Raw genomic sequence first — 9,236 nt, forward strand, 5'->3', positions numbered from 1 at the left:
GTTTGCTGTTTTAATTATAGTTTATTCTTGTGTTGGGTAAAGAGGTCAGACAAAGGAAAACAGTCTCAATTGTAACCATTTTAACAAAAGGAGAAGAAAATCCCCCCGTAAATTGGGGGGGATTTTCTTCTCCTTTTGTTAAAAGGAAATTCCACCGTCCGAAAAGCTTAAATGACTGGTCCAACGAAGTCTAATGTGTCAAGAAAGAACTTGTTCAAATGGGATAAATGGTCATTTTCATATGCCATTTGATCTTTGTATAAATGTCTGAAGATATAATTGACTCTAATTATATGCTCTTGTCCAGAGTAGGATGTGACTGCTGCACCTGCCTCATGAGAAGAATTTGATGTAAAACTAAGTTAGCACCGCAGTATTACATAAATCATGAAATATCAAGGTGTATGAATAGAAATCTCTATTCATAAGAATGTCATATTTTGTGGGCAAAGATGTACAAATATTAAGTGGTAAGAGAACGAGGAAGACAAGTCTGAAAAGGAGGAAGTAATCAGAGGTGAACGTCCTTAGGAGGAATGCGGCCATTTGGTTGACACTTTTATGAATGAGTATTATTGTGGAGCACTTTAACTTCTTGAGGCCTTTCAGGAGAGTTCAGCAATCTGCAGCTTTGTTTGTGTATGATGTATGTTTAAAGTATTTAATAGAACATGTATGCTGTAGTCATTGGTCAACAATTCCTGGGAAAAAACACAAATCATGAATTGATTCTACAAAGAAAATGAACGTCTCCAGTGCGTGCAGAACTTATTACTCTCTCCGATAAACACCGATTGAGCCACACTGGGTGAAATGCTCCTTTACTCTGAACCACGGGCACTGTGGTACCGTGTGAGTCAACATGCATGGTTCAGACAGACAGCAGCACAGTGTGAAAAAAACCTGCAACCCCCTCATTCCTCTGAATGGAGCCGATGCAGCGACACAGCAGGGGGGCTAAGCAGAGGAATCTGGCAAAACAACTGCAGGTTATAGCAAAACGGTTGAAACTCACCTAACCTGCAAGTGCACAATCCAGATTACTTTGTAAAGAGAACATCAATATCATTTAACCTAGGCAGACCTTTGCATCTCCTCTACAGGGGTCTTTTACAACACCTGCCAAAATAAATCCAACAAATAGAGTATTTACTCGTCGCCTATAAGCTACAGTGCCCAATCGTTTCAGGGACTTATTTTTCCTTTTTCTAAACACACTATTTATTTGTGACATGTTGTTAAACCTGCAGTAACTGATTTATTTTGAACCACTTGGGGGCAGCAGAGAAAAGTGGTAAACACGACGCTGACATATCATCACCTTATAAGTTGACGTACGGTACATTATTTAGCAAACAGTTGTTTATTTACACACCCAGTTACCGAGCAACATTATCATTCATGTGTTGACGTGTTTGTTCCCTCCATGATGAATGTAACTACTCTCTTTTGGCCTCTGGTTCTTATTTTTAATCTCTATAACAGCGGAGGAAAATATCTGTCTCATCAGCTGCGAAGTGCTCCACTATATTCTCCAACTAGTCGTTAAGTTTGTATCTCGTGGTTTATTAGAAGCGTTTATCAAACAGCTGCCTCCTCCGCCTGGAAACAAAACAAGTCAACTGAGAGATGAACTGACACATGGTTGGTTTTGGTTGGATTTGTTGACTGTAAGAACGGCAGCCTTATGCTTTAAATTGATTTAATTCAAGAGTTGGCTTTGGATCATCTACGATACTGTGAAGAATTATTGCAAACAATACTAGCAGAAAAGACAAGCTATGCCATGCGTTCAACAGTTATTACAGTATTATTCATTTAAAAAATGAATTTGTTTGAAACTTTGTGGATAAAAAAAAAGGTACTAACTGAACCACTTTTTGAGAGCGTCATGTGCAGAGAAGGAGGAATAACAAGTCTGCAAAGGGGAAGAAAAAAACAGAGGCAAAGGTCAGCAGGAGCATTTAGGGGATAAGGCTTAAAGGGCAGCGCCTGACAGGTGCAATCAGATGTGTCACACAGCCCTGGCAAAGTGGATGTCAGTGCAGCTGCAGGGTGCCACTATAAGCACGTCACCGGCAATCAGGGGGATGGAATAAGAGCTGTAGAGTGTTTGGGCAGCAGGGAGAGTGTGTGTCTCTCCACAGTGAGCCCATTACAGCTGTCGAGGCCGAGTAGCATTGGCATGAACAAGGCCACAAACACAGGTGGCCCTGACACATCCAAAAGCACGTGAAAGAGAGTGTGTGATCGAGTAGCTTCATGCCAAGCAGCTAATTGTGAATGAACAGATCAGGGTTATGTTTGGGTCTGCTGATGAGAGCAGTCAGCTTTCTGGAGACGTGGACTTGTTTATGGCTCGACGAGCAGAATGTGTTGCCACTTAACTTGTTCATGCCTGCCAGTTACGTACGCAGATGTTGTGTCAGAGATAACGCTTTAGCTATATGAGCAGTGGTTAGGTCACCGGGTCACACATACAATATGCCTTTGTGTGGAGGTAACAGGCTTCCTCCGGGCCCCTCGAAGCCTCCTAGACCGCAGAGCAGTGCTCAAGTCGTGTTGGGCTGATTGACGTGCAACTTCTCAATGCTAGGAATCTGGTTCTAAAAATACTAAGGTTCTGAGCGTTAACTTTGTATTCATCACATTCATCACATTAATTTTGAAGCGGTTTCCTTTTTGCCCAACACTCCTCTAAACGTAATGATCACCGGATGCTAGAAGCTGTACACACATTTTAGGAGCTTGTATTCTTGTTTACATTTGAGTGGATTGTTATCCATAAAAAATAAACAATTTGAATTGAGAGTCCGCTGATCCATTCAAAATGAGTTTAAATATTTAACATGAAGGTCACACAATCATCACCTGCAGAGTCAGTTGAACAGCCTTCGTATCAAAACACTCCAGGCAATGTGGAAGAAAATGGCCGTCAAACAGCTGGCTCGCTAAACTGTCCAATTTCATCCTTAACCGATGAGGAGGGACAGAGAACACGTCTAAATGAGCCCAGGTGCTCGAGCTAGTTCAGCAAGGCGCCTGGCTTGACGGGCATTTTGGCTACTTTTGCTATCACTTTGCATTATTGCAGAGACCTTCACCTGCACATTAGCTGCATATTATACAGTAAAAAAAAAAGCATCATCTTGCTTGAAGTTAGAATTAGTACACGCTAATGTACAACAACAGAGAACCTTAACAACCCCATTAGAGCTTTTAACATTATTTTAAGCATTGTAAAAGTTTCAAACCTCATCAAATTTAAAATAACATTACAGATAACTACACCTCCATTTGTATCTTCAAGGACCAGAATTTTTCAACTAATTTGCAAAACAAAAAATACTGTATTTTATTCTGAGATGACCTGATCTGTCCTCTTAAGGGTTTATTTATGGATTATATGGAAGAGGTAAGAGGTATTAAGAGACACATCTCAGACCACACAACTTTCAACTGGGCTCTTTAAGAAGTAAAAACCTCGAAAAAAGGGGAGTTGCCGTATATCACACTTTTAACTCCATTCCAAGATAAGACAGTTGTGCACTAAAAGTAGAAGAGAGATACACATCAAACCCATCAAGTCCAATGCTCACTCTCTTTTAGCTTTGTCTTTTGTTCTCTCCCAACATGTGACGCTTTAGATGCTAAATGCTCCACGTTGTTCCCCATTTAGTGTTTAACTGTCTGTTTGCTGTCTATGTGCTGAGCAGGTGTACGGCGGGTTTGTGGAGCTTGGTCACCGAACACAACCGCCTGCTGCAGAGTTGTGTCGGACAGTTAAACAATGATCTGAAAGCCAATAAAGCTCTGTGAGTGAATCCTCTTTATATTGTCAATTGATAACCTGTTATTGTAAAAATATTGATCATGATTACTTTCATATAATTTTTAACTGGCCCGGGGGGAGTCTGATTTCTGCTCCATGCACACACACACACACACACACACACACACACACACACACACACACACACACACACACACACACACACACAAGCTCAGTTTAATGGCTGCTCTGTGGCTCCTCTCCTTGTAGTGTGTGCTCATTAACACTCCCTTGTGGATTTCCAAAGAAAATGATGGTGAAAGAAGGGCGGAGGCTTCGTCTCCATCAGTTCACACTAATCCAGTGTCAATCCAGTGCATGTGGGGCGGGTATGAGCACACACACTTTAGAGGAGAGGGGTCTGTGAGCCAGAACTGTGGCCCTTATCTCCCTGTCATTGTCCCTCCCTCCTCCCCTCTCTGCACTGCACCCCCTCTCTCTCCCCCCTCCCCCCTCTCTCTTCATGATTAACCAGACTCATCGCCCTCTATGGTCCGTCGTTTCCTGTTACTTAGTTACCAGTTGCCATGATTTGCCTGGGTCGCTTGTGTTTCCATGGCGACTGTGCCCATTCTGTCGTCTCCTGGCTTGCCTCTTGGCTGTGCTGTCCCGATGGCCTGTAGCCACCCCGGGCCCTGACCCACAGCTCCCTGCCTCCCTGCCTTCCATGCCTCCATGCCTCCATGCCTCATGGTCCCATAAGTCTGTTCACGTCGCACTGCAGCCCCTCACCACGCCAGACTGGTAAATGCAACTTCTATCTGGTCGGTGCTGTGGCTGACTGAGCAAACAAAGAGAGAGAGTTGATATAATAGATAATAAATATGCAGTCGGCATGCGCGCGCTCTCTCTCTCTCTCTCTCTCAGCTACCTCTCATCACCCTTCAAACATCTCTGTATGAAGAAGGGAGAGTTCACCCAAATCAAATAAAGAACAAAAGTCGTCTGATAAAGTCGTCTACGGCTTTTTACTTCTTCAAACAAAGCTCTTTAGGTTTACTATACATTTATTTTAAAAATTATATCCAGTATACACCAAATAGAGCTTCTGTGTGTTTTAATTCATTAACTTGTTTAAGATTGAAAGGAAGCCCAACTGTATGCCTCATACAATTAGGGTTTCTGTTGAAATGGTACACAACAGTTTTGGTTGAATGATCATTTCAATTTAATGTTCACAATAAAAAACGGCAAAACGTTTTTTTCACAATCTGTATGAATGTTTGGATCACAAACACAGCTCCAAAGACATCTTGTGAACTGAACGCTCAACAGATATATCTATTTTATTGGGTTCATTCTCTAATTTTGATCATTTTTATTTCTTGTTTGAATTAGTCTCAAATAGTTTAATTTGTCTTATTGTCAGCTTATCATTCACATGTAAAGCACTTTGAATGGCACTGATCTGTATGATTAGTGTCATTCAGTTTGACTGATTGATTGATTACAATTGAAATAATTTGACAATTATATTTAAAAAGCAGCATCTCCATAACAAATATAATAAACAGACCCAATTGTGGACAATTTTCATTAAAAAAATGTAGTTTTATAATTAAGAAATGAAAACGATTGAGATTTGTGAATATATCCTCAGTATCAACAACAATTTGGAAATAGATTTGAGTTGTTTTCACTTTTAAATTAAAAAAACACCAGAAATTACAATAATATAAATTAAAATAATTCAATTCACTTAAATAAATGTAATAACTAAAATTACGTTTACAAAATAATAATCTAAAAATGGGAAAATATATATTTTTTGTATGTGATTTGGATGAACCTTGAATCTACAAAAACACATATTATACCATTCATATATAATTCATATATTAACATATATCTAATATTATAACACACAAACAAATCATGCAGTTAACTGAAAGATAAATGTGTATAACTGTTGTTGTCTCGTGTCGGACAGGTCCGGTTGAGGATGGGTGACACAAAGGAGGTGCAGTTTTAATCTTTACCAACAGGCGGCAGTAGTGATCAAATTGTCAGTCATACTTAATCCCACTCTGAGATCAACATGGGGTTGAGGAGGGTGAGTTTGTCAGCCTCACTGAGGCTGATTCACCATCACAGCCTGGCGCTCATATTCAGTCTCACAGTTCCGTGTCACTCTGTGTCTCTGTTCACTGCCCGTCTCCCTTGAAGCTGTGGAGGTGGTTTCGCCTCATACGACATACTATGATTGTTTTAAAGTATTTACTCTTTACTGATTTCTGCAGACATCTTTTTTTTAAAGTGTAAATATCCCAGAGGAAATTATTTTGAGTGTGGTTGTGTGAGTGATACCTCCAGTGATGGAAATTAACTATTATTATTATTATTAACTTAATTTACCAAAGATTGATGCACTTAACTTGCATTGTGTGCAGCTTGATACTTCGGTACTCCACTTTTTTCTATTGGAACTACCTCACCAAAAAAAAAAGACTCATACATGACACTTTCAACATTACAATGCAGCTTACATGTTAATGGATCTGCACAACCCATGTTTCATTATATTTTATAATACAGTATAAATATATCGGCTACTTTTAAATAATTCTATATCCTCATTTTGCATAATGAGTACTTTTACTTTTAATACTTTAATCTGTCACTGCATACAGGAATTCTACTTGTCACAGTATTTTTTTTAATGGTTTATAACAACTCTTACTCAAAGGTAGTATACTCCAGCAATTTAGAATTATAGATGAAAAATAAAGGTCGAAAATCAAAGCAGCACAGACCAAGATAAGCAAACGTTTAGTGTAGTTTTGTCCGTTCTTTTGGCGAACATTAAAACACCCAAGAGCCTCGACCAGAAGAAGCCGCATTCAAAGTACTTTATCATCTTTGCTGAATTCATCCAAAAATTCATTCGGAAATTAAAACTCAAAGTTATTTAGGATGACCCTGTGTGCCAGGGAGTTGTGGATCCCTTTTTCTTCAAATAACTAGATATTTTCTGGGCGAGTTTCGTGCTGTCGATGAGTTTCAACTATGAATTCCATAACATTGTCTGTGGAAAGAATTATGTGACGTTTATTTCTGGAACAAGTGGTGGCAGAAATACGTCCTCCCACTTCACAACTCCATTTACTCCATTTACTCAGACTTTAGACAGTTCCCACAAGAGGCTCAGACTGAGTAGTACTGTCGTGACTTGTGAATGCCGCTTCAAGAACAGCATTTGATTACCTCTTCTACCACTGGATACTTGCACACATGTTCATTGGTGGACACAACACTGCAGGTATGCAGTGGATCCGGAGGTGAGTCGGTGGGGGTCAGGCTGTGAGCAGATGGATGTGAAGCTGCTGTCATCGGGCTTGTCTCTAAGTGAGGGGTTTTATTGTGCGGGGTATCTCAGTTTGAGACCGGCCTCGCTGTGGCCCTCCAGGACAGGAGTTGTCCACCTCACGGTGAAAGGAAAGCGCTCAGTGGGGATTGTCAGCAGTTTTGCCTCATTAGGAGTGAGGAGGCGTGACCCTGCCTCCAGGTCTGACAGCTGAGATGCATGGATGGCGACATTGAGGGATAATCTCAGAGATCGGTGCATTACAGGAGAGCAATCTGAATCCTGTTGTATGTGTGCATGTTATGTCCAGTGGTGGACGAAGTAGATCCTATATTCGAGTTAAGTAGTGAAAGTACCTTGAAAAACAATACTCAGCTCGACATTAAGTAAAAACCGTGCATTCAAAATGTTATCTTTCTACAAATCAGCGCAATGTTCATTAAGACTCAAAAGTTGTGTTACTTATTTGACAAAAAATAAGGAGGTCCCAGAATGATTAAAGGGATATTTAGAGAAATACATGTTCCAGCAATTTGTTTACATGTTCTTTCTGTTACCTAATGTTTGTGTTTTCTTGTACAATACTTGATACTTTCAGCTCCGTAGGTTAAACCAATTGGTTTTTGTGACCCAATGTTGGTGATATTATTATTATCTATATTACTGTGTGGTTTATTGATACAACACAGTGTGTATCACAAACAATATATAAAAAATAATGTTTAAAACATTTCAAAACCACGCTTTAGTTTGGGTCAATACTGTAATATAAAAGATAACACTAAAACTGGGTCAAAACAAGCATCATCTCTGGGTGCCGGGTAGTCCGATGTTATGTTGGTGCTTGACACAAATTGGGGTCAGTATAAAATTAAGTTCATGATGAGTCATTATTAAACATGGGGTCATTTTAACAGGTCACAGACTTGTGTTTGTCTTTTTTGTCATGACCACCTTTTTGAAATGACAACAAATGTTGGATTCCCTTTAAAATAAGAGCAGCGTTGAGATGTTTCCTCCCCTGAGGGACGGATGGGGGAGCCCTGGAGCTCATCCTGCACGCAAGGCCGGTCCAGAGAGAAGAAACAACAACCAAATGATGAAATGAATTGAAATAGCAAAGGAACGCACACACACACACGCACACATAAACACACACACACACACACACACACACATATGTTCAGTTGGGGTGGGGCTTTTTTTTGTCCAGCATGCCGTTGTCTGAGTCAGGATGGAGAGATGAGGATGGGGCATCCCACTCACCCTCTGCACGGCCGGAGACACTGCTGCTGTCATGGCAACAGCAGCAGTCACCACCGCCAGCATGGGCCTATAATGCACAGGGCAGGAGGAGTCCCCCCGTCCCCGTCCCCCCCCCCACCCTCCACACACACACACAAATAATGGGAGCATGACACACACACGGCACATATCCAGATCCTAAATATGCAGTTTGTCGATTCTTCACGGGTGAAAGTAAAATTCTTCTCTTTGATTTTTTACTGGGACAGATGTTGCAATATTGAGAATTTAAATCACCTTCTCAAGAAAAAATCACTCTCTCAAATTATGGGTTTACAGTACTCTGCACCAAAGCACACCAATACACAATATGTAGGCCTGTATAAAGAAAACAGTTACACCTGGACAGTCTTTTCAAGACGTGTTTGTTGACCCTATCCCACCCACTTTGTATTATATCTAGCCATTTTTGGCCTCTGCAAAAAAAGTGTTTTTTATTTTAGAGGAAATTGTGAAATCCATTTTTCCTGGCATATTCTTCAGATAGCATCAACTATGTTCTGCCCCCACCCTCCCTCACCGTCCACGTCTTCAAATCGGACATTTTCTCTCTGCGTTTGGGCAACATCTCGCTAATTTCTGCAAATCAAGTCGGTCACCATGTGCAATGTAGATATGGCTGTGTTTTATTAACGGGATAGAAAGAGCAGACAGTGCCAGCGCGATCCACATTCAAACAGGTGTGAGGAGCCGAAACAATCAGGTGGCGCAGGTTGATCGGATATGTGGCCACATAGGAGCACATTGTGTGCTTCTCTGCGCTTTTTTAAGGGTTGAGCAACCCGCATCCGAGAA

This window comes from Pseudoliparis swirei, chromosome 9 (assembly GCF_029220125.1).
Source record: "Pseudoliparis swirei isolate HS2019 ecotype Mariana Trench chromosome 9, NWPU_hadal_v1, whole genome shotgun sequence".
NCBI lineage: Eukaryota > Metazoa > Chordata > Actinopteri > Perciformes > Liparidae > Pseudoliparis > Pseudoliparis swirei.